The sequence below is a fragment of the Chiloscyllium punctatum genome, chromosome 31 (assembly GCF_047496795.1).
Source record: "Chiloscyllium punctatum isolate Juve2018m chromosome 31, sChiPun1.3, whole genome shotgun sequence".
Taxonomy (NCBI): domain Eukaryota; kingdom Metazoa; phylum Chordata; class Chondrichthyes; order Orectolobiformes; family Hemiscylliidae; genus Chiloscyllium; species Chiloscyllium punctatum.
Genome location: NC_092769.1, coordinates 73,762,856 through 73,790,489, shown reverse-complemented (window position 1 = coordinate 73,790,489; position 27,634 = coordinate 73,762,856). Strand labels below are relative to the sequence as shown.

Below are 27,634 nucleotides of genomic sequence, written 5' to 3'. Positions count from 1 at the left end.
TGAGGTCGCGCCGCACCGCCGGAGGGTCAGCGCTGAGGTCGCGCCGCACTGCCGGAGGGTCAGCGCTGAGGTCGCGCCGCACTGCCGGAGGGTCAGCGCTGAGGTCGCGCCGCACTGCCGGAGGGTCAGCGCTGAGGGAGTGCCGCACTGTCGGAGGGTCAGCGCTGAGGTTATTGCCGTATAATTGTAGAGTCCATCGTCTTGTAACAAAAGACAGCATTCCTTTCGTGTTCTTGACTACATGCTGTACCTGCAAACTAATCTTTTGTGACATATCACTGGAACACAGATCTCTGCACCGTGGAATTCTACAGTCACTCTCCATTTAGGTAATATTCTGCTTATTTATTTCACCTGCCAACATTTCCCCACATTGAACTCTAGCTTTTGACCACGCTGGCTTTTCAACCTATGTATAAATTGGTCAGCTACACCCTTACGTATTCTACACAACATCATTTCCTGCCTGTCTTTGTGTCAGCACATTTCGATCATGCAATCGTGCTGCTCACGGTTAATAGATTTTAAAATGTGAGGTTCGAGCACAAACCCCTGTGGGACCCCACATGTAATTCAGACAAAGACCTAGATACGCACACTCTGTTTTCTCCCAGCCAGCCAATCTTCTGTCTGAGCTAATATGTTACCCCCCTACCCATAAACATCTATTTTGGATGATAACCTTTAAGAGGCATTTTGTCAAATGCTTTCGGGAGATCTAAGTACAGGACCTCAGTGTGCTCCTCCTCATCCAGTTGTTACCTCTTGCTAAGAAAAGCATTGCTAGAGGTTGGAATTTGTGGTGCCTGTCATTTATTGACAATCAGGAGCAACCTCTTCATCCAGAGGGTGGCGGGAATGTGGAACTCGATTCCACAAGGAATGGCTGAATTAAGTAAGGTAGATGCATTTACAGAGGATAAAAGATTTATAGTGGACAATTTAGACGAGGAACAATGGAAAATTGAGCAGGGACTGGTTGGGCTGAATGGCCTGTTTCTATGCCATAAATCCTATGTATACAAGTGGAGATGAAGTGGAAGATGAATTATGATCTTAAGTGAAGAGTAGAGCAGATTCAGAGAGCCAAATAGTCTACTCCTGCTATTTCTTCTGAAACTTGTTCCAGTTTCAGTTCCTCATTGGTCTTCGCAGAGAAAGAATAAACAAGCAGGTCAATATTGTGTAAAACCTAGCAGTTTTTCAAATAAAAAAGCTTTTAATCACATGAAAATTGTAGAAGGAAATATGACTGCTCTGGGGACCAGCGTCAGCAAGATCAACTGTGATTCCAAAGCTCCAATTGCAGTAATTAGAGGTACTCTCAGGAAATGGCAGGAACAGGGGCTTGTAGAAAATGATGTTAAATTATAGACTAATCTGCAACGGGAAATGGCACCAATTCAAAGCACTTGCCCTCGATTCTCGGGATCGATGCCAAATAAGTACCTGGTCATGTTGAACAGATAATGTAGTAAATCCTCTTAGCCCAGTGCCCGATGTGCAGACATAAGTGACTTTAATCCTGGGTGAATTCATTCATTTGGATAAGAGGGGATCATAATCAGTTGGCTACTGAGGACAAGTGTAGTGGCATACTGGTAATGTCACTGGACTCGTGCTACAGAGGCTATGGCTAATGTGTTGGGACGTGGGTTCAAAGCCTACCATAGGAAACGGTAAAATTTGAACTCAACTAATCTAGAATTAAAAGTTAGTTCATAGTGCTCTTGGAGTGACTCTCATACAATGCGGGAAAGGTGACAACCAATTTGCACACAGCAAGCTCCTAGCAACAGCAGTGTAAGATAGGGCAGAACTTTTTTTTTTAGAAACAGGTTCCAACATTAAATAAAATCTCCAGTGCACTGGGGAGAATTCCCTTCATCTTCTGCAGAATCGTACCACGGGATCTTTTTCTTTTAAAAACACCCTTCTGAGAGGACAGACAAGAGCCTTAGTTTGATGTCTAAAGCAACACTAATCGAATACAGACAACAAAAATATTTAACAAATAAGATGGAGATTATGCTGCAGTGGTAATGTCTTTGGACTAGGAACTTAAGGCACCAGAATATGGCTTAGTATCTCATGATACAAAGCAGAACACAAAATTTAAACTCAATTAATAAAATTTGGGGTGGCACAATTGCTCAGTGGTTATCACTGCTGCCTCATAGCGCCAGGGACCTGGGTTCAATTCCATCTTCGAGTGATGGTCTGTGTGGAGTTTACAGGTTCTCCCTGTGTCTGCGTGGGGTTTCCTCTGGGTGCTCCAGTTTCCTCCCACAGTCCAAAGATGTGCGGGTTAGGTGAATTGGCCATGCTGAATTGCTCATAGTTTCTAGGGATGAGCAGGCTGGGTGGATTAGCCATGGGAAATGCAGGATTACAGCGATTGGATGGAGGATTGGGTCTGGGTGGGACGCTCTTCAGTCAGTCAGCGTGGACCCGATGGGCTGAATGGCCTGCCTCCACACTGTCGAGATCCTATAAAAATCTGAAATTGAAATCTTGTCTCGGTGCTGGTGACCACGACAACTATCATCAATTGTTATTGAAGTCCACCTGGTTTACCAATGCCCCTTTTAGGAAAGAAACCTGCCATCTTTACCTGGTCTGGCCTACACATGACCCCAGACCCACAGCAATGTGGTTATTCTTAACTGTCCTCTGAAATGGCCAAGTGAGCTGCTCAGCTCATTCAGATGGGCAAATGCTGCTCTGATCAGCAAAGTTCAGATCCATCAAAACAAATAGAACGATATATTAAATTTTACTGCAATAGATAGACAGTGAGGTAATGACGGCTGAAACATATATCAAGAGAGCAAACGTTCACATAGCTTTAAGATTCATTAACTCGTGTTCTTGATCCCAAGCCAATTGGTGAACTATGAAAAACATTTTTTGATGTTAGTTTATTCACACAATGCAGTGCAAATGTCTGCCTCCTTTGTACTAACTGGGACTACGTCACAGCAACCTCACATTTTATTATTTTAATTCAACCAGACTAAACAGGTGATAGCCTCCTAAAAGGACTGAAATAGTTCCACTGAGGCTGTTTCCCAGCACCAAGTCACTCTTTATTGACACATGTACTATACATGGACTCTGAGCAGCTCCCAGTGAACAGAACCTCTGATGCTCCTGAGTTTTTTTTTAAAAAAGGTGGCAGGAGTATCTTAAGGACATCCTTAACTCTCCTTACCACAATGTGACATTCTCACCTGCTTCAAGAAGACCTCTGTCATCCCAGTGCCAAAGAAAAATCAGGCAACGTGCCTTAAATGATTGCCACCCAGTGGCTCTGACACACATCATTATGAAATGCTTTGAGAAGTTCAGAATGGCACACATCAACTCCAGCCTCCCAGATTGGATGCTCCTGTTTATTTTGTTTGTCAGCCAGGGTTCCCTGATTGGACCAGGTTACAGCCCCAATCCAGGAACTCACACTCAACAAGATCCACCTAGCCAACCTCATTCCAATCACTACAAGGGCACTGTGCCAAAATAAAAACCTGCAAGAAAACTTACAAATTTGAATCAAAGCTTTAGTCATGGTGAGGCTGATTAAGCACTCCAGACCCTGTGGTGCCCAGTGGTCACGGAAGATCTGAAGCACCCCAGTGGACACGCACCATCCAAGGACACCCGAGAGCGGATGTAAACATGGAAGAGTGGTAGGCAATTGAGTGTAATGACCTCCTGCAGAGTCTGCTGCCTTGATTAGTTAGTGGTCACTCTGGATAGGCCCAAGGGCAGCTCCTTGAGGGCATCCTCCAACTTGTTCGCCCCTCTCCGCACCAGGTGCTTAAAGTTTGTGAGCCTGGGACTGAAATGCAAATGAAATTTAAAGCCAGGCCCCCTCAAAAACAGAGCTGTAGGTTCAGGTACATAATTCTTTGAAGTTTGCATCACATATAGATAGGGTGGTTAAGTAGGCATTTAGCATGCTTGCCTTTATTGCTCAGACCTTTGAGTATGGGATTTGGGATGTCATGTTGCGCTTGTATACCACTGCCAACCACAGCAATATGCAGACCATTTTCTAAGTTAAAATGCCACACCATCTGAGAGTGAGCTAAATGGGAATCTTGTACAAATCCAGCTCTAGGAGAAGCTACTCAGAACAGAGGAACCAAAGAAATAGATGCAGGCATAGGCCAGAAGGAAAGGGAGTTAATTGGTTGACAAATCGACTGATTAACTGAGGCATTGCTATGGAACAGCAAAAGGGAACTACAAATCACCCCTCATTGCTCCTGTAGCATGATTTGTTGAGATCATTCAAAATGTGACTTTCTTGCGTTTGTCCTGATGAATGTAAGATGGAAAGCATCTTCTTTATTTTGGCAGAGATGTAAAACTAGCACATTACATGGGTATGCATCCCCTCCTCTGCATATTTTTGCCACGTGTCTTGATTCAGAGTACAAGACAACAAAGGAAGACTGTGGCCAGTGCCACAACGTCTACAGCATCTCATCGGCTTCCAATCAAACTGAATCACTCAGAGCCAACGGTTGTTTTGTAGCTTGCAAAATATCTTATTAAGTATAAAAATGAATTCCAAGCGCTGACATAGGAACAAAAGGAGGCTATATAGTCCCCCAAACCAGCCCTGCCACACAATTGGATCATAGTTGATTTACAGTCAAAAACCCACTGACCCCCTCCTTTTCTTCATATCTATTGCCCACTAACAAGTTGCCAGTCTGTCTCGAGAGCTTTCCAGCTTTGTGCAGAGAGTTCCTCCTGCTCTCCATTTCACAAATTCACACCTCAATAGCCAAGATCTAGTTTTTAAAATTTACTTATGCTTTAATTTCTTAAGCTGGAGTACTGTGAAGACTTCTGGTCTTCTCACTTTGGGGGAATACACTTGCACGAGAAGCAATATCCTTTCTCAGAGGCACGGCCGCCCATTTGGAGGATCTGTGTGTGTGCTGGCGTTGTGCAGACCCTTTCATGTCCAGCTTCTGCACTCATATAGCTTGAAGAGCCAGATAGTCGCTCGAGACGTTAAAGATTAGAAGCAGCTCAGAGAAGGTTGCTGAAATAAAGGAGTTTGTCTTATGAGGAACAATTGAGGTTAGACCTGTAGCCATTGGAAGAAAAGGAGAGGCAATCTTATTGAGACATAAGATTTTGTCAGGGTTGACAGGGAGATGCTGAAAGGATGAAAACTAAGACTAGAAAGGAGCGGACACAGCTTAAAAATAAGGAGTCTCTCATTTAAGGTGGAATAAGGAGGAATTTCTTCGTTCAGTTTTGAATCTGTGGAATTCTCTTCCCTAGCGAGCAACAAAGGTGGGTCATTATATGTATACAAGTTTGAATTTGACAGTTTGTTGATCGACAAGGGAGTTGGGGGTTATTGGGAGTAGGGGTGACAGAGAGGAAAATGGAGTTGACACCAGAACTAGATCAGTCACTATCTTATCTGAAGGGCTTGAGGGGCTGAATGGCCTAGTCTTGCTTCTTATGATCCCATCTAGATTAGAGTGGTGCTGGAAAAGCACAGCAGGTCAGGCAGCATCCGAGGAGCAGGAAAATTGACATTTCAGGCAAAGTCCTTCATTGGGAATAGCTATTCCCGATGAAGGGCTTTTGCCCGAAACATTGATTTTCCTGCTCCTTGGATGCTGCCTGACCTGCTGTGCTTTTCCAGCACCACTCTAATCTAGACTCTGGTTTCCAGCATCTGCAGTCCTTGTTTTTAACCTTCTTATGATCCTATGCTCAGTCAGATTACTGCTCGATACTCTGAACAAATCTTGACTCATTCAGATACTGAGAAATTCCTGACATTTACATCAAGGCCAGCTATCAGCAACTTCAAATCAGCCCAGTGATCTGAACCTGGATCAAAGAGTTCTTTATCAAAATCAGACAAACAAAACAAAAAAAAAGGTAAATCACTTGGATCTCTTCATCACTGTCTGAATTTTCATTAAAAAGAAAGTAGGAAACCAATCTCTGAACAGTAATACTATGGCAGAGGAGGCCATTCAGCCCATTGCACCTGTGGTAGTTCTTTGTGATTCAATTATTCCCATTCTCACTGCTTTGAAAGTATATGCTTTTCCAGTATTTATTCAACTCCTCCTTTTCAAAAGTTCCTCCTTTCGAAAGCAGGTTGAATCTGCTCCTAACCATCCGTTCAGGCAGCGCATTCCAGATCACAACAACTCACTGCCTCAGATGAAACATTACACTTGCCTCTTTTTACCGATTCGGTTCATTCTGCAACTCATGTTACTGACCCTCCCTCCACTGAAGATGGTTTCTCCTCCTCCTTCCCCACTCGATCTACATCGCATACATTATAACCCCTCCAAACATTGACGAAGGGCTAGAGTTTTGCAGAATCTGACAGACTACACAAATGTTTAAGAATATTAAGAAAGAGCTTGGGAAACTTGAAAGAGTTCAGAAAAGATTTACAAGGATGTTGCTGGGATTGGAGGGTTTGAGCTATAGGGAGAAGCTAAATAGGCTGGGGCTATTTTCATCGAGCGTCAGAGGCTGAGGGGTGACCATATGGAGATTTGTAAAATCCTGAGGGCCATGGATAAGGTGAATAGTTGAGGTCTTTTTCCCAGGGTACATGGAGTCCAAACTGGAAGGCGCAGGTTTCAGATGAGAGGTGAAGGATTTAAAAGGGACCAGGGCAATTTTTTCATGCAGTGTGGAATGAGCTGCCAGAAGACATGGTGGAGGACGGTGGATTTACAGCATTTAAAAGGCATCTGGATGGGTACATGAATAGGAAGAGTTTAGAGGGATATGGGCCAAATGCTGGCAAATGGGACTCGATTAGTTTCGGATATCTGGTCGACATGGAACAGTTGGACTGAAGGGACTGTTTCATGTTGTACAACATTATGAATGGTGAGTGGGACCTTGCTGAAGATGCTTTACCCTCTGATCTACTAGAGGCCACAGTATTTATATGGCTGGGCTCCAGTTCAGCTGCTGGTCAATAGTGATCATACAGAATTACAAGGTGACCTTGAACTGTGGGTTTGGAATGAATTCACTGGATCACCAAGTGAACGCAGCAGCAAAATTCATAACCAGGGTAACGACATGGAAATCTAGTGTGCTAGTTTTTAAACATCTAATTCCGGGGAAAACAGGTTACAGACTGAGCCAGGGAACAGGAGGTGGGAACGCTGCTGATTTTGAGCAGGGCCCTCTTGATTGCATTATTGTCCACGTCCCTTTGTATGCTGGTTACCCAGGCTGTTGAAGCAGAAGTGGTAATACTGTCCAGCAATGTTGTATCAGAGCTTTGTGCATCGTAGACAGGCACGAGGGGCTCCGGTGAAGTCCCCGACAGAAAGACGGCTTGTGGTTTCCGCCTGCGGAGCATTGTATCGCCCTGCGGCCTCTCGCCGAGCCAATCGGATGAGAGGATGCGAGCCGTTCTGGTCAGGCGAGCTGTTTACCAAACAGACTTCGCCAGCCCTTTCGCTGCAGCTCTTTTGTCCTCCCTCTCCTTTCACCGGTCCCCTCTCTCTTCTCCTGCACAATGGAAGAGGTCAGCCGTGACGTCAAGGGGAATTCAGAGGGCTGTTTTCCATTTGCAGCTCACGTCGACAGTCAGGCTGGGGTGGGGGCGGAGGAGGCTGGCTTGTGTTACCTCAGCTAGCCCTGTTTCCCTTTCAGCTTTTCAAACCAAGAGCGACAGCTACACTATCTAATCTCCCCCACAACTGCCTCCCAGAGTCGGTGACAGAGGACATGTTGGTATGGACCTCTGCTCCCTCGCCATAATTCATATATAATAGTGCTGTTTTTAAAGCTGAACTCTGGCGTTCACCCACAACAGGAGATAGAATCAGAAAATGGCCTGAAGTGGAGACTTTTTGGCCCGTTGTGTGCTTTCTGACCTGTCAGTGCATCTTAGCTATTCCCACCAACCCACACCACAGCCATTCACCCTCCAAACATTCTTTTCTTTCCAGATAATTGTCCGAATCCTTTTGAAAGGCAGAATTGTGGCTGCCTTCATCATAGTCCCATGCAGCTCCTGTACGATTGAAATTGCTGTGCACATAAGGTTTGCTCTGATTCTTTTATCAATCACTTCTACATGGTTGCTGTTTGGCTATGGCAATCATTCCTGTTCATCCCCGATTTATCCAGATTCCTCATGATTTTGAGCAACTCTATCAAAAAACAGAGGCATAGACACTAGGAGCAGGAGTAGGCCATTTGGCCCTTCGGGCCTGCTCCACCATTCAATATGATCATGGCTGAGCTTCTATCTTCAATGCCATTTTCCTGCTTTCTCTCCATACCCTTTTGATGCCTTATACATCTCAAAAAAGATCCATCTTTTACTTGAATAAACTTAGTGAGCTGGCCTCTGTAGCCCTCTGCGGTGGAAAATTTCACAGGTTTACCACCTTCTGAGCGAACCTGCTTTGTGTCAGTCCAGCCCAGTTACAATTTTATACTTCCCAATTGGATCCCTGCTCATTTTTCTAAACACTAGTGAATACAGCACAGGCTCAGTCAAAGCAAATTCTCCTCATTTAGCAGTCCTGGCCTCACTGATACCAGCCTAGTGAACATTCACAGACTAGTCAAATCTCCTCTCAACCTTCTCTTCTCCTAAGGAAGACAGTCCCGGCTTCTCCAATCTATGTTACAGAATGCCTTTATCCCTTGAACCCACTCTCCAGAACCTTTTCTGCAGTGCCATGAAAACCTTCACATCCCTCCCAAAGTGTGGTGCTCAGAATTGAAGATAATATTCCAGTTGAGGCTGAATCAGTGTTTTATAAAAGCCCACCATACCTTCCTTGCTTTTGCATCTAATACTCCCTATATTTAGAAAGCCCCAGAAAAAAAAAGATGAAAATATGATCAACTGTGTCAAGAGATATCAGCTCTCCCCACAGCTCAGTGGCTAGATCACCTGCTTCAGAGGCAGAAGGTTGTGTGCTCAAGTTACATTCTGCAGACTAGAGCTCATTAGCTTACAGTGCAAGCAACGAGGGAAGGGGCATATTGGAGATGAAACCCAGGCTCTCGTCAGCCCCTTCAGCTACTCTGACAGTGCATCATTTACTCAGAACTGACCATCCAACAGTGTGGTGCTCCCTCAGCGCTGACCCTCCAACAGTGCGGTGCTTCCTTAACAACTTATACTGGGTGTATCAGCCTGTATTGTTCTGTTCGAGTGAGGTCTCAGACACACAATCTCCTGACTTAAGGACGAGAGTCAGAAGTAGACCCCATGAAAAACTTGTAGCGAGAATGACATACACAGCGAGAGAAACAGACAGATACCAAAGTAGCGCAAGGTTCTGTTGTGGAGCAGTGGAAACAAAAGGCCATTTAGCAGTGGAAACAAAAGGCCATTTCTATTTAGGAAACAGAAGGGGGTCACACTGGCAGGGAAACATACAGTATCAGTGGGGCATGAGGGAGAGAACAGCATCGAATGTGATGGATCCCAAAGCCAAATAGCTTGCTGACACCTGACATCATTTGCAACTGTGTTAATTTGTAAACCCCAAACATTCAGTTCCTGAAATGCTCCGTAGGATTCCAATGACTTCCGACACAAAGGAACTGCACATGTGCAGAAAGAGAGCACACGATCAAAACAGAGATAAGTGGGTGGAGGGGGTGGTGGGAGAAGTGAGGACAGTGATGAACAACAGGTGGATGGTGACAGAGGGGGGAAAGAGACCGCTGCCCCTTGTTCATAGCTCGTTACCTTCCCCCATTCCTTTCCGTCTTTTGGACGCAACCATGCCAAGCCTCAGGCTTCACCCCTTTGTGTTAGTTCATTTTTGTGCCTATTTGAATGCTGCCACTTTTCATACTGGCAGCAAACCCATTTAATTGTGCACACTAGTTCTGGCAAATACAAATTCTTAGGTGGCACATAGTTAGCATGCGTGGCGTGTCAACAGACACGGCCTTGTTTTTATAGTTCTTCCATTGCTTCCGGGGCTACCTGGAATCCCCCAGCAAACCAAGCTGTCCCACCCAGGACTGACCAACCGACTGATTTCAGGAGGAGAGGGGAAGGGACAGAAGCAGGTACTAGACAGGAGCCGTGAGAGATGGCCAGTTCAACGGTGCCTTCGACTCTGTTGGGCACACATTAAGGAATGGGTGATGCCACATGTCCGTCTGTTCACTCAGCCTCTCCTGCCTCCAGCTATTCCTGCAGTGTCAGACAGCCAACGACCTGATCCCACTCATCACCTCCACATCCAGTAGACAGGGGCTGATACTGCTTCTAGTCTCTCACACCCCAGATTGAATTGCTGCTCTCCCACTGCCGACAGTGTTTGGGTTAAGACTGGGGTTGCCTGGTGGTTGTTGTTTGTTTATCCTGTAGAATGAGTGATCTCTATCAGTGCTCAGCCAGCTCTGTTTGCCTCCTACTTCATCATTGGAACTGCAGAATCACATATCACCTTCCAAAGAATACATCCCCCCGCCACCCCCCGATAACAGATCCACCTGCTGATCCTCATTTTATTTAAACAGAGCCCTGAATTTGCCCTCATCGAAGCACCTTTATCTCGTGTACGCAGAAATGTGATTAGATGCTGTGCCAGGTGAGATTCCACTGTTTCAGAACAATGTCTGACTGTGCATAGGACTCGAAGGCCTGCTGGAACAAGTATGCTGGGGGAAGGGATGAGGTCGGGGGGGTGGGTGGGATCTCTGCTGGGGGTTATGTCGAATTTTCCTGCACAGAAACAGGCCCCTTCAACACATCAACTCCATGACAATACTTCTGCTTTCTCACAGGCTACACCCTTCCCTTTCATCGCCTCACGGTCACTCACGACATGCTGGCTCAGTGGTTAACACTGCAGACTCACAGCACCAGGGACCCGTGATTGATCCCACTCTCAGACAACTGTGTGTGTGTGTGGAGTTTGCACATTGTCCCCATGTCTGCGTGGATTTCCTCCCACAGTCCAAAGATGTGCAGGTTAAGCGAATTAGCCATGGAAAATGCAGGGTTACAGAGGTAAGGGGGTGGATCTGGGGTGTGATGCTCTTTGCAGGGTTGGTGTGGACTGGATGGGCCGATTGGCCTGCTTCTGTAGGGATTTTATCCTCTGCTCCTTTCTTCCTTACACATCATCCATCTTCCCTCTTCGACACATCTGTAATGTGTCACACCTCAACCACTCCATGGTGTACAGCATTTCACATAAAGGTGGTGACACACCAGGAATGTAACTAGATCAGTCACCTGGGACCTCAGCTTGTGATGGGTTCACTTAGGTCACTATAGAATCGTAGAATCTCAACAATGCGGGATGAGGCCACTTAGCCCATCAAGTCTGCACTGACCCTCCAAAGACCATCCCACCCAGTTCCAGACCCTCACCCTAACCATGTAACCCTGCATTTACCATGACCAATCCACCTAACCCGTACACCTTTGGACCACAGCAACCAAATTCAAACTTCACCGTCTGCCATGATGCTATTAGAACCCTTGTTGCCAGGATAACAGTCTGGGTCCATGAATTACTAGTCCAGGGAGATAGTGATATAGTGGCAATCTCCCTCCCAAAAGTGAGGATCTGTCCTTTGTCAAATTCTTACTTTGCATCCTTCTCTTGTCTGGGAAAGAGTTGACACTTTTGACAGAACAGTTTCCCCTGCAGAGTGCACTTCACAGACTATTTACAGCACAGTAGGGTGGGGAATAGTCCCCAAGCTGGGATGTTCACCAGGGTGTCCTTCTCAATTAGCCCAGGCTTACCATCTGATTCAAGGTGGCAGTCAGTGACTCAAAGTTGCAGTGATGTACAAGCTAAGGCCTCGGAACTACCAGCCTCGCTGCAGACCTGACAAAGGGTCATCTCGGCCTGATGTGGCTGTCTCCCAGTGGCCCAGTGTAGAGTCCCCTCAGCATGGCATGGTGGTCTCCCAGAGGTACATGGCAGTCTCTTGGCCTAGCACAGCCTCAGCATGCACCTGCAGTCTCGAGCTGATTCCCGAGTTCTCTCCTGGCCTCGTGAACTCAGAGGTGAAACCTGGTGCAGCTTGGGGTCAAGGCCCGGTGTGGACTGGATGGTAGGTGCCAGTGTGGACCGGGTTGGAAAATCGTTGTTCTGAACTTTTTCTTCCTTCCTCCATCTTATAATTTATTCAGAAAATCTACAATGCTGAACTTCTTACTGCTCCATTTGCCTAAGAATTGTAATTGAAAAAGCTGTACATAGGGACCTTCGTACCCAAGATGGTACCATAAACAGCGACTTGTACACTTTTCACAGTATTCATTTGAGTACATGTGACATTAAAGCTAATACAATTCAATTCTAGTAACCAAGGAGGTGTGCTTACAGGTAGGTTTTCTCTTTGGAAAGGTTTAATGAGAAACTACCATCTTGTTTGGAGGGCTGGGGTGGAGGTGTGTGATGGCCTCCTCTAGGTCTGCTCTCCCACCCCAGCATTTAGCGAGGCCTGCCCAGAGACCTGGCACACATCCTGCCACTAGGTCCCTATGCCCTTGTCACTGGAAAGGTCAGGAATTGTTGCCCATCCTGAAGTGTCCCTTGAAACGAGGGGCTCACTAACACCATATCACAGGGCAGTAGGAGAGTCATCCACGTTGCTGTGGGTCTGGAACCATGTGCAGAGCAGAGACCTGGCTCGGACAGCAGATTTCTTTCCCTAAAGAACAATAGTGAACAATTGACAATGGTGGTCATGGTCACCATTACAGTGATCAGCTTTATATTCCAGATTAACTAACTGAATTTAAATTCCACCAACTGCTGTCTTGGGATTTTAATCTGTATCTCCTGAGCATTAGCAGAGCTTCTCGATTATCAAGCCCAGTGACATTACTCCAGATTTTCCCCAGAAGGTCACTGGTAAAAGAGCCAAGGTGATGGTTTGCCACTGGAGAGGCAATTTCAACCAAGGCTTTTAAAAGAGAATTGAAACTGTTCAGAAGATAAAATACTTACAGGTCTACGTTGCAAAGGCAAAAGAGTGGAATGGGCTAATTTGTTCTTGCATAAAGATGGCACAAAAATAGATCTACACTGTAGGCAATCTGTCGAAGCGCTGGAAGGTTAAAGCTGAATAAAAGTTCACTGACACCAACTAAAATTCAATTGAGAAACGTCTGGTGATCAAAAACTCTTGCAAACCCTTTTGACTCAGTAAAGTGGATAGTACGTTGTGGTTTGTAGTCCAGCTCCAAATTTGGAATCATAACCCACACCAACAGATTCCCAATGAAGTGCAGAGGGAATGCTGCACACTGAGGTGCCAGCTTTCAGTCGAGTTATAGTGAGACCCCCTGAGCGGGACCAATTCGAGAGATCTTTCAAGGAGCCACAACAGTTCACACAATGTGCCACACAAGTGGTGTAAAAGAAGCATTAATTCTTTTGGGTTGTCCTGAAGATTGTGCTAGGCATTAAATATGAAAATAGATTTGTAAATACACATAATATTTACATTAATTTATATTTGATAGAATAGAAATTCTCTCCCTCTACCTGCCTCCGTCACCCAGACACAAGGTAATAATAACCACCAGAAAGCCAGCGAGGTGAGGGGTGAGTGAGAGGGGGGTTAATGCTAGTGTTACATCAATACCAATATTGAGGAAAATGCCCGAAACGTCGATTGGTGTTGGGGGGAGAATACTGGTGTACTCCCCTGCCTGGTTTTTGCCCCTTGGCAAACTGGATTAACAGGAGGAGAAAGTGAGGACTGCAGATGCTGGAGATCAGAGCTGAAAATGTGTTGCTGGAAAAGCACAGCAGGTCAGGCAGCATCCAAGGAGCAGGGGAAATCGACGTTTTGGGCATGAGCCCTTCTTCAGGAATGAGGAAAGTATGTCCAGCAGGCTAAGATAAAAGGTAGGGAGGAGGGGCGTTGGAAATGCGATAGGAAGTCAAGGTGAGGGTGATAGGTCGGAGTGGGGGTGGGGGCGGAGAGGTCAGGAAGAAGATTGCAGGTTAGGAAGGCGGTGCTGAGTTCGAGGGATTTGACTGAGACAAGGTGGGGGGGAGGGGAAATGAGGAAACTGGAGAAATCTGAGTTCATCCCTTGTGGTTGGAGGGTTCCTAAATGGAAGATGAGGCGCTCTTCCTCCAGCCGTCGTGTTGCTATGGTCCGGTGATGGAGGAGTCCAAGGACCTGCATGTCCTTGGTGGAGTGGGAGGGGGAATTGAATTGTTGAGCCATGGGGTGGTTGGGTTGGTTGGTCCGGGTGTCCTAGAGGTGTTCTCTGAAACATTCCGCAAGTAGGCAGCCTGTCTCCCCAATATAGAGGAGGCCACATCGGGTGCAGCAGATGCAGTAAATGATGTGTGTGGAGGTGCAGGTGAATTTGTGGTGGATATGGAAGGATCCCTTGGGGCCTTGGAGGGAAGTAAGGGGGGAGGTGTGGGCGCAAGTTTTGCATTTCTTGCGGTTGCAGGGGAAGGTGCCGGGAGTGGAGGTTGGGTTGGTGGGGGGGGTGTGGATCTGACGAGGGAGTCACGAAGGGAGTGGTCTTTTCGGAACACTGATAGGGGAGGGGAGGGAAATATATACCTGGTGGTGGGGACCGTTTGGAGGTGGCAGAAATGACGATGGATGATACGCTGTATATGGAGGTTGGTCGGGTGGTAGTTGAGGACCAGTGGGGTTCTGTCCTGGTGGTGATTGGAGGGGCGGGGCTCAAGGGCGGAGGAGTAGGAAGTGGAGGAGATGCGGTGGAGGGCATCTTCGATCACGTCTGGGGGGAAGTTGCGGTCTTTGAAGAAGGAGGCCATCTGGGTTGTACGGTATTGGAACTGGTCCTCTTGGGAGCAGATGCGGCGGAGACGAAGGAATTGGGAATATGGAATGGCATTTATACAGGGGGCAGGGTGGGAGGTGGTGTAGTCTAGGTAGCTGTGGGAGTCGGTCGGTTTATAGTAAATGTCTGTGTTGATTTGGTCGTCCGAGATAGAAATGGAAAGATCTAGGAAGGGGAGGGGGAACAAAAACAAAATCGCAGATCTGGCATCAACTGCCATTTGTGGAAGAGAGCTCCAAACATCTACCACCCTTTGTGTGTGGAACTGCTTCTTAACATCTGTCCTGAACGCTCTGGTCCTAATTCTCAGGCTATGCCCATAGTTCTAGAATCCCCAACTAATGGAAATTGTTTATCTTTATCCACCCCATCTTTTTCTGCCAAAGTCTCAAAAGCTTTGATCAGATAACCCTTCACTTTCCAATTTCCAGAGAAAACAGGGCCCTGTGTTGCAGTGGCAGTGATCCTAACCCAGGGCCAGGAGACTTGGGTCTAAGTCCCACCTGTCCCAGAGGTGTATAATAACATCTCTGAACAGGTTGATTAGAAACATTTGTATGATCTCTCCTCATAACTTAAGCCCTGAAGTCCAAGTATAATTCTTGTTGTACTCCTTTAGAGGCCAATATCTCCTTCTTAATGTGTGGTATCCAGATCTGCCCACATTACTCCAGGTGTTTTAAAAAAACTCACTCATGGGATGTGGGTATTACTGTGAGGGCCAGCTTTTATTGTCCATCCCTAATTGGCCAGAAGGCAGTTAAGAGCCAACCACGTTGTTGTATGCTGGAGTCACATATAGGCCAGACCAGGTAAGGATGGCAGTTTCTTTCCCTAAAGGAACATTAATGAACCAGATGAGTTTTTAACGACAATCAACAATCATCATTAGATGATTAATTCCAGATTCTTTCTTGAATTCAATCTCCACCAACTGCTACGGTGGGATTTGAACCTGGGTCCCCAGAACATTAGCTGAATTTTTGGATTAATAGTCTGCTGATGATTCCACTAGTTAGACCATTGACTCTAATCAGAGTTTTATAGAACTGCAGCGTGACTTTTTTTTATTCATTCACAGGATGTGGACGTTGCTAGCAAGGACATCATTAGACTTCTAATCCCAGATTTTTATTGATTCAAATTCCACCATCTGCTGTGGCAGAATTTGAACTTGTATTCCTAGAACATTACTTGGGTCGCTGATTAATGCCACTGGGCCATCACCTTCACTTAAACTTCTGGATAATTATACTCCAGTCATTGAGCCATACAGCACAGATACAGACCCTTCGGTTCAACCAGTCCATGCTGGACATAATCCCAAACTAAACAAGTCCCAGCTGCCTGCTCCTGACCCATATGCCTCCAATTCATGTACTTTCCTATTCATGTACTTATCCAAATGTCTTTTAAATATTCTAACTGTGCCTGCGTCGACCACTTCCTCAGGATGTCCATTCTACCACACAAACCACCCTCTGTGTAAAAAAGGCTTGCCCCCTCATGTCATCATTACAATTTCTTTCCTCAACCATAAAAATGTGCCTAGTGTTGAAATCCCACTTCCTCACGAAAAGACACCTACCATTAACCCTATCCATATCCCTCATGATTTTCTAAGTTTCTGTTAAGGTCACCTTTCCTAAGCTCCAGTGCAAAAATGTCCCAGCCTATCCTGATAACTCAAATCCTCCATACATAGCATCATCCTGGTAAATCTCTTTTGAACCCTCTCCAGATTCACAATATCCTTCCTATAACAGGGCAACCAGAACGGGATGCAGAATTCTGTGCAACATTCTGTACAACCTCAGCACAACGTCCCAACTCCAAGGACTGCACAATGAAGGCAAGCATATCAAACACCTTTTTAATCACCCTATCTAAACGCAACACAAACTTCCCCTTGATATAAAGGCCAGCACTCCATTACCTACCTTGACTATTTTACCTGAACCGCCATGTTTCTTTGGATACCCACCTTATTTGATTTCAGAAAACCGCTCTATATGCCTGTCCAAACTCATCCCTTTCACTGTTCCCCTCATCTTACCTCTCTCTGTCCTCAAAGTATTGAGTTTGAACGAGGAGGGATGCTGTTAGGATTATTCCAGTAGAGAAGATACTTCTGGCTTCGCCCACCCACCGCAGCCGCTCCGCCTCACCACCTGGAGAACGCACCCATGAGCATGCGGAGTCACCGCGACGGGGGCAAGCCGCATGCCCAGTCGTCGCATTCCGAACCCAACCGCCGGCGGCTTCAGGCGGGAAAGTGGCGGGGGAGGGGAAAAGTTCGACGCTCCCACTTGAAGTCCAACGGTCGGCCTCCTGACGTCAACCGCGGGGCGGGGCAACCTAAGGGGCGGAGATCAGCCCCCCCCACCCCCGCAAGGGGCGTTTTCCATAGGTCGGCGTCACGGAGAGGGCGGGGCTGGTGGCGGTTGCGGTCCCAACCCCTTTCGCGGCCCCGCCCCCTGATCGTCCCTCTTCGCCGGTTCCAGTTGAGGCGCCGGTGCCGTGCTCCGCCCCTTCCGTCGCAAACCCCGCCTCCAGACGCCCCGCCTTTTCCATGCGCGCTGCGCATGCGCACGCACGGCGGCGGCGGTTGGAGGACGGGAGGTCAACTGCCCTTTTTAAAACGGTCAAGCACCAAAAGGTACATCGAGCCGTGTCCGCGACGCTAGTGCCTGTGGGGGAAAGCGGTGCCGTTTCAATCCCAACTTTCCCCTTCCCGTTGGTTACAAATGACCTCGCTTTTTCAATTGGAGTTTGGAAATGTTGGTTATTTCCTCGTCCTTCAGGTATCTGCCTCCATCGAAGAGAAGGCCCCTGTCTGTCACCCGCCATTTTGGTTCTGACTCCATCATGTCCCCTGACCCCTGACCCCCGACCCCCTTTGCTGGGCTGGAACTGAAGGACATAGTTTGGTGGAGGTGGGGGTGAGCGAACACCAAAATGCACAGGCACGCACGCACACACACACACACACTTGGTAACACAGGGTCAGGTTGGTTGCCATTGCAGTGGGGTGGCATCCAAATACATGTCGAGCTTTAACGACAGCAGAAGTTGCTGGAAAAGCTCAGCAGGTCCGGCAGCATCCGTGAAGAGGAATCAAAGTTCACGTTTTTTTGGGTCCCGTCTGATGGAAGGGTCACCAGGAAAGCCCAACGGTTCTGGCAGCATCCATGAAGAGAAATCAAAGTTAATGTTTTTTTTGGGTCCGGTCTGATGAAGGGTCACCAGGAAAGCCCAACGGTTCTGGCAGCACCTGTGATGAGAAAGCAAAGTTAACGTGTTGGGTCCAATTCGATGAAGGGTCACCAGAAAAGCTCAGCAGGTCTGTCAGCATCCATGAAGAGAAATCAAAGTTAACGTTTTTTTTGGGTCCGGCCTGATGAAGGGTCACCAGGAAAGCCCAACGGTTCTGGCAGTATCCATGAAGAGAAATCAAAGTTAACATTTTTTTTTGGGTCCGGTCTGATGAAGGGTCACCAGGAAAGCTCAACGGTTCTGGCAGCACCTGTGACGAGAAAGCAAAGTTAACGTGTTGGGTCCAATTTGATGAAGGGTCACCAGAAAAGCTAAACGGTTCTGGCCAATTCTGTGATAAGAAAGCAAAGTTAAAGTTTTGGATCCACTCTGATGAAGGGTCACCAGAAAAGCTCAGCAGGTCTGGCAGCATCCGCGCCGAGAAAGCAAAGTTAACGTTTTGGGTCCGGTGACCCTTCATCAGCCCAGACCCGAAATGTTAACTTTGGTTTCACTTCACGGATGCTGCCAGACCTGCTGAGCTTTTCTAGCAGCTTCTGTTTTTGTTTCTGATTTACAGCATCTGCAGTTCTTTTGGTTTTAACAAACTGAGTTTCTCATGACTGCCACCTTCCCCCACCCCCAACCTTTCTGCTCCCAAGGATAATTTTTTTTCTTGACCCATCCCCTGAGTGCCAACTGGTGTGCCACAAGGATTGGTGCTGAGTCCACTGCTTTTCATCATTTATATCAATGATTTGGATGTGAGCACAGAAGGTACAGTTAGTAAGTTTACAGATGACACCAAAATTGGTGGTGTAGTGGACAGCGAAGAAGGTTGTCTCAGTACAATAGGGACCTTGATCAGATGGGCTAATGAGCTGAGGAATGGCAGACAGAATTTAATTTAGATAAATATGTGGTGCTGCATTTTGGTACAACTTATACACTTGATTGGTAAGGCGTTGCAATGAACTTGGACTCTGGTTAATAGTTACTTCTAAGTGGAGTCGCAGGTAGGATAATTAACCGGTTTAGGAGTTGGGAGGTCATGTTGCAGCTGTACAGGATATTGATTAGGCCATTTTTGGAGTATTGTGTGCAGTTCTGGTCTCCCTACTGTAGGAAGGATATTGTGAAACTCGAAAGGGTTCAGAAAAAATTTACAAGAATGTTGTTGGGTTTGAGCTACAGGGAGAGGCTGGGGCTATTTTCCCTGGAGCAACAGAGGCTGAGGGGTGACCTTTTGAGGTTTATAAAATCATGAGGGGCATGGATAGGGTGAATGGACAAGGTCTTCTCCCCAAGTTCAGGGAGTCCAGAACTAGAGGGCATAGGTTTCAGATGAGAGGGAAAAGGTTTAGGGACCTAGGGGGCAACTTTTTCACACAGAGGGTGGTATGAAATGAGCTGCCAGAGGTACCATTACAATGTTTAAAAGGTATCCAGATGGGTACATGAATAGGAAGGGTTCAGAGGGATGTGGGCCAAATTCTGGCAAATGGGACTAGATTAATTTAGGATATCTGGTCAGCATGGGTGAGTTGGTCTGAAGGGTCTGTTTCCAGGCTGTACATAGTTATGACTTGAGTTAGGGCTGGGGATTTGTGGGGATGTGCTGAACATGATTTTACTCCTTTTGTTTTCAGAGGAAAACAACAAAATGGTTGAAACAGTCCCTGCTGGAACACTGCATCAAAAATACAGACTAACAGTTCATGAAAACTTGCATAACAAAACTGAAACTTATTAAATTAAAATAACGTTGTCCGAGGTGGTGATGGACCTCAGCCCCTGCGGTGACCTCTGGTCTCTAAAGGCCTCCGGTAGCGGCAAGCACCACATCTCTTGAATGCGGATACAACCACACAACAGGGACAGTCAATTGGGTACAATGAACAACTTCAGATCGTGACCTCTGTTCACCATTTTGATTATCCATCCCCAGCTGTGCCTTGTTGGCTTTGCTTTCAATTGAGTACACCCACTTTCTACTTTTCTCTCTTATCATTCACACCTGTTTTGCATCTCTATCATATCTTTACCACCATTAGTATCTACGTTGTCTCTTGTTCCAAGTGCCCATTCCATTTGCACCTCCACCCCCCCCCCCCCTTTGTCAGCAGTATTAAAAACCAACAGTTTCCAGCCCCTTTCAGTCATGAAGATGAAGCATAATTTCTTAAACACTGGGCTGTGTTCTCTCTTTATGGACGTAGCCAAAACAGCTGAGTATCTCTAGTATTTTTTGTTTTTATACAAGGTTCTTCCCTTTCGAGTCAAGGTAAAGGTTCCTACAGCATGATTTTTGGAGCAGAGCAGAGTGGGAGGTCACCCCGACCCTGGTGTCATTGGGCCGATTATTTATTCATCCATCAATCACCACAAAAAGTGGGTGAGCTGGTCATTTTCGCATTATGGGAGCTAGCTTGGTCAAGCACTGCATTATGACAGTGCCTACCCTGATTTGATTTGATTTATTATCATCACATGTACCCAAGTACAGTGAAAAGTTTTGTTTTGCATACAACACAGGCAGATCATAACAAACAAGGACAGGCAGATCACAGGGTGTCTAGACAGAGCGAGGCATACAAGGTTATGGAACAAGAGGTGCGCGAAAGCAAGATCATCATTTGATTTGAAATAAGAGGGTCCATTCAGCAGTTTAAAAGCAGTGTGGAAGAAGTTGTTCTTGAACCTGTTGATGCCTGTGTTTTAGCTTCTGTATCTTCTGCTCGACAGAAGAGGTTGGAAGAGAGCATTACCAAGGTAGGAGGGATCTATGATGATGTTGGCTGCCTTTCTCTGGAAACTAGAAGTGTAGGTGGCATCCATGGATGAGATGTTGGCTTCCATGCTGGTCTGGGCTGTGCACACAACTTTCTGTAGTTTCTTACGATCCTGGGCAGAGCAGTTGTTGTGCCAGACTATCATACACCTGGACTGAATGCTTTCTATGCTGCGTCTGTCAAAGTTGGTGAGGATCCTTATCTGCCGAATTTCTAGGAAGAAGAGGCGTTGTTAGGCCTTCTTGACCATACTCTTCAAAGATTTTCCACTTCATTGGCTGTAAAATACGTTGGGACATCTGGGAAGCTCTGGAAATGCAAGCCTTTTCTTCAACAGGAAATAACAGACACTGTGGGCCCTTTTCCGTGCTGCAACACACTATGCAGGTCACCCGTTCCTTCTATCGTTCATTCAGTAAACAAGTCAGATCAAAACTAATTAGCAAAAGCTCTAAAGGGAAGATGAGAAATAATTTCCCTCAAAGAGTTACTGGGATCGGGAAAATTCTGCCTGACAAGCTAGGGGAAGCTGACTTAACGGATAGCCTCAAGGTGGAGTTGGACAGGAAAATACCCTGAGATTTCACAGGGTAGTGGACAAAATGCAGGCAATGTTGGACTCAGCATGACTGCCTGTTCAAGAAGCCTGGTTGGGCTGAATGGCTCCTCCTTTGTGTTGTCTTCATGAGCACTATAGCTCTTCAAAGACTGCCTTTGGAATATCTGTGCATCCGCCTAGGCAGGTTTGCTCCCTCATCTTGATGAGAAATGTTTGAAGGGATATGGGCGAAGCATAGGCCCATGGGGCTAGTTCAGTTTGGCATTATGGTCAGCATGGATTGGTTGGACCAAAGGGTCTCTTTCTGTGCTGTATGTCTCTATGACTCGAGAAGTCTCCTGGGCTGGCACTGGAAGGCCAGCCTTGTCTTGGGGTGGTGAGCATCACCATCTTGATCTTCCACAGTCCAGCAGAAGTGTACAAAGTCTGCCATGCCCAGCGACAGCAATTACTGCACTGACAGGCTCGGAAAACACCATTGCTCCTTCTGATTAAGGGTCGAAGGTGCTAGTGGCGGATTGTCTGCAGCGCTAAGGAGGTGATAGAAGATCAACAATATTGTGAATACCCAAGATTCTTAAATCTCGGTTAGAACAGAGCTTCCACTAATGCCAGTAGGCCTTGATGGAAAACCTGCTCACACGGACGCATTAAAGATGGAAGGACAATCTTTGAAGAGCAGCCCAGTTCACAAGACGTCATAGAATTAGTGACTTCCAAACTGAACTGATAAGTATTTGTGTTTGTGAGGACTGCAATGTTTGGCTTGATGTTGCCTCCGAGCCTGTTGTACAATACTGCTCCCAGACCTGCTCAGACTGCATCGACCATCTTCTGTGGTCTACTGAGGGGTAAGGTGAGAGAGAATAGTGCGGACCTAAAGTTTCAAGGGATGTTCCTCAGGGAGAAAAGTGCAGTGTGCGGCCATATTCCTACTGCACACAAAGGAAAGAAATCAAATTGTCGGGCATTGGGAAGAGGAGGAAGGGGAATGGGATGTCACTTTCAAAGGGTCCAGCCCAGGCTGTGATGGACCAATGGGCCTGTGGCTTTGGGGGCTGGTCATCCACAGTTCAGTCCAATTCTGTGAATCTTCCTGAGCTCAGGGGTGGGGGAGAGGGGGGGAATCCAAACCATTCTGCTAATCCAGTTTCACCTTGTCCTCCCAGTGACATCTGTTCAAAAGAAGTGGGAGGATGGCATTGCAGGACACAGGAGATGAAGTGGATTTGATTGTAAACTCCCGTCCCCACAAACACATGTAACAGCTCATATGGGGAGAGCCCACAGTTGAGAAGGTTGTGATGGTTAATTTTGAGGTTGTACCTCAGCAAAAACCACCCATTCAGTGCAGTGTGTGGCCATATTCCTACTGTTAAAAAGCCAATATTTCTTAAACAAAAAAGCATTGGTGCCTATGTGGGATAAATATTTGGGTCATTTGACAGTACCGAGGCCACTCTGCAGTTTGAAGGCAATAGCCTCTGTGTGAATGCCTCAAAGTTATGTCCTTCCGAAACTCTTGGTTGACATGGTTTCTGCCTTACAAAATCAATCACTCTTGCTGTTTCAGGCAACCTTAGGCCAGGGAACAGTTTATAGGATTTCCCTGGTCAGACTTCACCATAAACAGAGCCCGTTATCATCTGTCACTTCAGTGAGTACATACGGTTCATGTCATTAACTCCCAACTGGGAGGAAGTGAGGGGGTCAGAAGTTCCATTGATTTAATTTGACGACTGTTTTGCTTTGCTTTCGCGAACACTCCTGTATGTTTTCAAAATTAATTGCGGGTCCCACAGTTGGCTGCAGGAAACCTGGAGGGCACAAGGGGAGACCCTGACATGAGTCAGATGGTCCAGGGGACAACAAGAAGTGAAAAAGACTTTGCGTAATGTGTACGGCACAGAAACAGGCTGTTCTGTCGGACTGGTCCTGCTGCTGTCAAGCCGTTTCCGGGCTTTCCCCGTCTCAAACTGCTGACTTCAATTTGTACAAGTCTCTTCATTATCTCCACAAGGTCCCATGCATTTACCACCAATGGTATACTTTGTGAAGTATAGTCACTGCTCTTAATGTAAGAAAATGACAGTCAGTTTGTGAACGGCAATATGCGAATGATTCAAATTAATAAATGTTTTTGTTAACAGTGTTGATGGAGGGATAAGTGTTGGCCTCTGGACACTGCAGTGAGTTCCCCACTGTCCTTCCTCTGATAGCGGCGGTGGGACTTCATACACCCACCCAAAGAGAGAAGACAGGGCCTCAGTTTATCAGCCCATCAAAAAGATGGTCACTCCCACAGGATGGAAATCACACTTATCAAACCCCAAACAATGCAGAATGCACATTGACCCTCTGACAATGCAACATTCCCTTACTACTGACCTAAAGGCGCTCCTTTAATGCTGATCCTCTGTCGGTGCGGTGTTCCCTCAGCATTGACCCTCCACAGTGCGGCGCTCCCTCAGCACTGACCCTCCGACAGTGCGGCGCTCCCTCAGCACTGACCCTCCGACAGTGCGGCGCTCCCTCAGCACTGACCCTCCGACAGTGCGGCGCTCCCTCAGCACTGACCCTCCGACAGTGCGGCGCTCCCTCAGCACTGACCCTCCGACAGTGCGGCGCTCCCTCAGCACTGACCCTCCGACAGTGCGGCGCTCCCTCAGCACTGACCCTCCGACAGTGCGGCGCTCCCTCAGCACTGACCCTCCGACAGTGCGGCGCTCCCTCAGCACTGACCCTCCGACAGTGCGGCGCTCCCTCAGCACTGACCCTCCGACAGTGCGGCGCTCCCTCAGCACTGACCCTCCGACAGTGCGGCGCTCCCTCAGCACTGACCCTCCGACAGTGCGGCGCTCCCTCAGCACTGACCCTCCGACAGTGCGGCGCTCCCTCAGCACTGACCCTCCGACAGTGCGGCGCTCCCTCAGCACTGACCCTCCGACAGTGCGGCGCTCCCTCAGCACTGACCCTCCGACAGTGCGGCGCTCCCTCAGCACTGACCCTCCGACAGTGCGGCGCTCCCTCAGCACTGACCCTCCGACAGTGCGGCGCTCCCTCAGCACTGACCCTCCGACAGTGCGGCGCTCCCTCAGCACTGACCCTCTGACAGTGCGGTGCTCCCTCAGCACTGACCCTCCGACAGTGCGGTGCTCCCTCAGCACTGACCCTCCGACATTGCGATGCTCCCTCAGCACTGACCCTCTGACAGTGTGGTATTCCCTCAGCATTGACCCTCTGACAGTGTGGTATTCCCTCAGCATTGACCCTCCGACAGTGCGGTGTTCCCTCAGCACTGACCCTCCGACAGTGCGGTGTTCCCTCAGCACTGACCCTCCGACAGTGCGGTGTTCCCTCAGTACTGACCCTCCGACAGTGCCCACTCCCTCAGCACTGACCCTCCGACAGTGCGGTGTTCCCTCAGCACTGACCCTCCGACAGTGCGCGTTCCCTCAGCACTGACCCTCCGACAGTGCGGTGCTCCCTCAGCACTGACCCTCCGACAGTGCGATGTTCCCTCAGCACTGACCCTCCGACAGTGTGGTACTCCCTCAGCACTGACCCTCCTACAGTGCGGTGCTCCCTCAGCACTGACCCTCTGACAGTACTCCGCCCCCTCAGCACTGACCATCCCAACAGAGTGGTGCCCTCATAGTGCTGACCCCCTGACAGTGTGGCACTCCCTCAGTATTGATACTGGGACTGTGTCGGTATAGGTTTTAGTGCTGAGGTCTGTCTGAGGCTGGACTCAGACTCAGGTTTTTTGCTGCCCAGGGCCACCACAGCACAGTTCTGAGGTCAGGGCCTGAGTTGAGATTAGCTGAATCAGGTGTGAATATGCATTTTCTGTTTCTCCGGTTGATTCAGGAATTGAGGAATTTTTGCAGCCTGCCTGCATTATTATTCTTAACTCTTTTCACGGACTGCAGATTCAAGGGGTGGCACAGTTAACTGATTGCCTTCCTGGACTGGCTTCCTGCCACACACAAGCTGAGCAAGCTATGTAGTTAGTGAGGTTTGAGAAGATTTGTAGCTCAGGTTGATGTTGTAGATGTAGGTTTGCTCGCTGAGCTTGGGGGTTCATTTCCAGACATGTCGTTACCTTACAAGGAACATCTTCAGTGGACCTTATGTGAAGCAATGCTGAAAATTCCTGCTTTCTATTTATATGTTTGGGATTCTTTGGGTTGGTGATGTTATTTCCTCTGGTGAAGTCACTTCCTGTTCCTTTTCTCAGGGGGTGGTAGATGGAGTCTAACTCAGTGTGTTTGTTGATAGAGTTCCGGTTGGAATGCCATGATTCTCGGAATTCTCGTGCGTGTCCCCTGGGCTGGATGGGATCTATCCTAGGCTCCTCTGGGAAGCAAGGGAAGTGATTGCTGAGCCTTTGGCATTGATCTTCAAATCATCATTGTCTACAAGAATAGTGCCTGAGGACTGGAGGATAGCAAATGTGGTTCCCTTGTTCAAAAAGGGTAGTAGAGACAACCCTGGTAATTACAGACAAGTGAGTCTCACTTCAATTGTTGGTAAAGTGTTGGAAAAGGTTATAAGAGGTAGGACTTATAACCATCTAGAAAAGAATAATCTGATCAGGGACAGTCAGCACGGTTTTGTGAAGGGTAGGTCGTGCCTAACGAATCTTATTGAGTTTTTTGACAAAGTAACCAAACAGGTAGATGAGAGTAAACCGGTTGATGTGGTGTATATGGATTTCAGCAAGGCATTCGATAAGGTTCCCCACAGTAGGCTATTATACAAAATGCGGAGGAATGGGATTGTGGGAGACACAGCAATTTGGATCAGTAATTGGTTTGCTGAAAGGAAACAGAGGGTTGTAGTTGATGGAACATATTCATCCATCCTCGGTGTCCAGTTACTAGCGGCGTACCGCAGGGGTCGGTGTTGGGTCCACTGCTGTTCGTCGTTTTTATAAATGACCTGGCTGAGGGCTTAGAAGGGTGGGTTAGTAAATTTGCAGACGACACTAAGGTCAGTGGAGTTGTGGATAGGACAAAGGATGTAGTAGGTTGCAGAGAGACATAGATAGGACACAGAGCTGGGCTGAGAGGTGGCAAATGGAGTTTAATGTGGACAAGTGTGAGGTGATACACTTTGGCCGGAGTAATCGGAATGCAAAGTACTGGGCTAATGGTAAGATTCTTGGGAGTGCAGATGAGCAGAGAGATCTCGGTGTCCGTGTACACAGATCCCTGAAACTTGCCACCCAAATTGACAGGGTTGTTAAGAAGGCATACAGTGTTTTGGCCTTTATTAATAGAGGGATTGAGTTCCGTAATCAGGAGGTTATGCTGCAGCTGTACAAAGCTTTGGTACGGCCACACTTGGAGTATTGTGTACAGTTCTGGTCACCGCATTATAAGAAGGATGTGGAAGCTTTAGAAAGGGTGCAGAGGAGATTTACTAGGATGTTGCCTGGTATGGAGGGAAGGTCTTACGAGGAAAGGCTGAGGGCCTTGAGGCAGTTTTCGTTAAAGAGAAGAAGGTTGAGAGGTGACTTAATAGAGACATACAAGATAATCAGAGGGTTAGATAGGGTGGACAGGGAGAGCCTTTTTCCAAGTATGGGGACGGCAAACATGAGGGGACACAACTTTAAAGTGAGGGGAGATAGGTATAAGACAGATGTCAGAGGTAGTTTCTTTACTCAGAGTAGTAAGGGTATGGAATGCTTTGCCTGCAATGGTAGTAGATTCACCAAGTTTAAGTGCACTTAAGTCGTCATTGGACAGGCTTATGGATGTACATGGAATAGTGTAGGTGGGATGGGCTTCAGATTAGTATGACAGGGCGGCGCAACATCGAGGGCCGAAGGGCCTGTACTGCGCTGTAGTGTTCTATGTTCGATGTGTCTTTGTTTGGCTTGTTCTAGGATGGATGTGTTGTCCCAATCGAAATGGTGTCCTTCCCCATTCATATGTATCACTAGGATCCTCACATACAGATGAGGAAGGACACCACAGATGAGGACTGGGACAACACATCCATCGTAGGACAACCAAACAAAGACACGTATAAGAATTCCTAGAATCATGGCATTCCGACCGGAACTCTTATCAACAAACACATCGAGTTAGACCCCATCTCCCACCCCTGAGAGAAGGAACAGGAAGTGACTTCACCACAGGAAATAACATTACCACAGGAAATGACACCACCAACCCAAATATATAAATAGAATGC

General features: G+C 47.3%; 2 protein-coding genes and 1 long non-coding RNA gene across 7 annotated transcripts in view; 2 read left to right on the top strand and 1 right to left on the bottom strand.

Annotated features, from left to right (window-relative positions):
* Window positions 1-17,337, bottom strand: part of nudt22 (nudix (nucleoside diphosphate linked moiety X)-type motif 22) — a 38,969-nt gene extending 21,632 nt beyond the window's left edge. Inside the window, exon 1 of one of the 4 annotated variants that reach the window (XM_072551062.1) lies at window positions 16,878-17,337. The gene's annotated coding sequence lies outside the window, so the exon portion shown is untranslated. The remainder of the gene's footprint in view (window positions 1-16,877) is intronic. The other 3 variants (XM_072551060.1, XM_072551061.1, XM_072551058.1) reach the window with 3 other exon arrangements.
* LOC140457091 (uncharacterized) lies at window positions 41-11,073 on the top strand. Its single transcript, XR_011953319.1, has 3 exons — window positions 41-329; window positions 10,534-10,604; window positions 10,801-11,073. It is a non-coding gene; the product is annotated as an uncharacterized lncRNA (long non-coding RNA).
* Window positions 17,338-17,381: 44 nt separating the features above from the next.
* The window catches only part of dnajc4 (DnaJ (Hsp40) homolog, subfamily C, member 4), a 102,444-nt gene continuing 92,191 nt past the window's right edge, over window positions 17,382-27,634 (top strand). The window contains exon 1 of one of the 2 annotated variants that reach the window (XM_072551063.1): window positions 17,382-17,480. The gene's annotated coding sequence lies outside the window, so the exon portion shown is untranslated. Of the gene's footprint in view, window positions 17,481-17,605; window positions 17,626-27,634 lie in introns of those variants that run through there. The other variant, XM_072551065.1, reaches the window with a different exon arrangement.